The sequence below is a fragment of the Calliphora vicina genome, chromosome 5 (genome assembly GCF_958450345.1).
Source record: "Calliphora vicina chromosome 5, idCalVici1.1, whole genome shotgun sequence".
Classification (NCBI taxonomy): domain Eukaryota; kingdom Metazoa; phylum Arthropoda; class Insecta; order Diptera; family Calliphoridae; genus Calliphora; species Calliphora vicina.
The window spans coordinates 13,942,761-13,945,684 of NC_088784.1; positions in this window are offsets into that span (position 1 = coordinate 13,942,761).

The window sequence follows — 2,924 nt, forward strand, 5'->3', positions numbered from 1 at the left end:
AAGAGTTAAGGTAACAATTTATGGAATTTTATCGAAAATTTATTAATTAAGCTGGAGGGAATTATTCAAAATCAAATTAAATTTTAATTCTTAACCATTCCGTTATTGAATTCATTGCGAATTAATTCATATGCCTAATTCGTTTGTACTTCAAATGTATTGAATTCATTCTTTTTAGAATTAATTCCTTATTGAATAATTTAAATTTTATTTAATTCAAATCAGTTATAAAATAGCTTTAAAAAAGCATTTCTTCAATTCAAATCTTTTACAAAAAGGCTTAAATCAATTTTTTGTAAATGATTAAAAGAAAAATAAATCTCAATCAAGAAAAAATATTTTAATTCATTTTTTATTACCCTATACCCCATAAATTTGTATCATGATAAACGTCAAACTGGCTGTCATGATAAAAAATTATCAGGTATAGTCTCCATTTATTAGTATTATTGCTTCGTTATGACAAAATTGTTAGTGGTTTTGCTCAGACAACTTTGTCTTGACAACAAATGTCATTTGTTATGATAAATATTTGTCAAGTATAGACAGGGGGTTAGTTTGAATTAACCAAAATTTAATCATTCAAAGTTTGAATGGAAATGAATTAATTCTACGATGAATGAATTCTATTTAAATAAAAGCGTTTGAATGAAGGTAAAGAATTAGATTAGAAGTGAATTATGCTCAAATTGAATTAATTAATGCGAAGCTCTGGTTCGTTTGCTAGTTTTTACTATTTTTACTAGCTTTGGAAATTTTCAATACAAAATTTAAACAAAATATTGGAAAATAGATAGACTGTTTTGTATTGTATTAAAATGCGGATCTGTTTTTTAACTATCTTAACTATTTTGTAATAATTAAAATATCCAGCCAAATGTGCTACATTTTTCCTATTACTAATGTGAACAATTGTTTGTAAATCATCAGTATTCTCAAGGAGACAAACTATTTTAACTGCCTCAGATGTAAATAATACGAATGTCAACTAAACTCGTTAAAAAATATCAAATGAGAAACAAATTTGAGATTGTCCATCAGAAATATTAAGAAAATTTATTTTTGTTGCAACAAACCACTGTCGATCACTGAAGGATGCATCTCATAGGCCGAACTTGATCGGATATTTATCTGTAAACAACACGAATGCCAACGAAGTTCATACAAATTATCGAAAAAGAAATAGAAATCACAATTCATAGCTGGTCATACAGATAAAGAATGTTTCATTACTTGTTATAATAAATCATGTTTCCTATTTTCTAAATGCCGATCACTGGTCTAGATCATAATAAATGCTTATCATTAAAAAAAACATGTTTTACGGCAAATGTCGTTTAATACAAATGGCTGGCAGTGATCTATACATGTTTGCAATCTTATCACTGATGCACAAATTAACTGCATTTACAGATACATCCTTTATTTAACAAAATCATCAGCATATAATGTGATTTTTCATTAATTATATTATCAGATATGTGATGGAAATCTATTTCGAATATGAAAAGATTTGAAAACGAAAAATTTAATGTTTTAATATTGTATTACTTGGTGTTTATTGCACAAGAACAGTAAATACACTAGTTCAAAAATTATTCATCATACCCTTTTCAAATCGATTGATTTTCATCACATACCTTTATTAGTTTAAGGTTTTTTAAAACAAATATTTAAAAAAAAATGTTTTAATATTGTGTTATTTGGTGTTTATTGCACAAGAACAGTTAATACACTAGTTCAAAAATTATTCATCATACCCTTTTCAAATCAATTGATTTTCATCACATACCTTTATAAGTTTAAGTTTTTTAAAACAAATATTTAAAAAAAAAAGTATTAAAATTATGTTTAACTTATAACCCACCTAAATATTTTAATATTTATTACAAAATTGTTTTAATAAATAATAAGAAAATATTAAAAATTTAAGCTTAATTAATTATTAAACATATGTAGGTGACAACTGAGAGCCATAAAAATAGAGAAATACACATAGAGGGGAAACTAGACTAAACACATACAAGTGTTGTTTTTGTTTTCACATACTGTTACAATACATTCTCACAACTTATGTTTTTGATAACTGAGTTAGGTCTTTGACAGCAGAGTTTCAGTTCTATGTGTATTTATCTATGCCTAAATCTGTTGTCAAAAACCTAATTCATCAGAATGTATTGCCATGTATTTTGTTATTGTATCACCCATATTTGTAAAAAGAGATTAATATGTTTTTTAATATTTTCATTGACATTTCTCTCTCCTTCCCTTCCATGTATTTATTCTAAGTTATTAAATATTAAGAGAAAAGCCAAAAAAAACAAATGCATTAGAAAAAATAAATTACAGCAACAAATTAAAACTACATTTTAAATCAAACACAGGATATTATAAATATGAATTCATTAAATATCAAATATTTCCTATATTTCTCTTAACTATAAATTTACTTAATTTACAATAGTTTATTTATACATATTAATAAATATTGCTTCGTCAACAATATTTTTTATTCATTTTGATTAATCCCCATGTACAATTATTCTAAGATCTTAGATAAATAATATAATAAAATGTTTACTAAGTACATTTATTATTTTTAATATATTTATGACAGCAAATTTAAATGTTATTAAATTGTTTAAATATTATTATTATTGTTCACTATTTGTATTTATTTAAAATAAATACTTGCCATAAAAGTATAAGCTAGTTTATGTTTAACCAATAAAAGTATTACTAATTTTAATTAATAAAGTTTTTTTTTATAAAAAGTATTATTATATTTTTAATTGTTAATTGTACTTAATTTATTGATAAATGTTGTTAAATGTTTTAAAGAATAATAAATATATGTGAGAAAAATAAATAAAATAAAAACAAGGTTTGAGTTTGAATTTTAGTTCTTAGAATTATTTCATGTA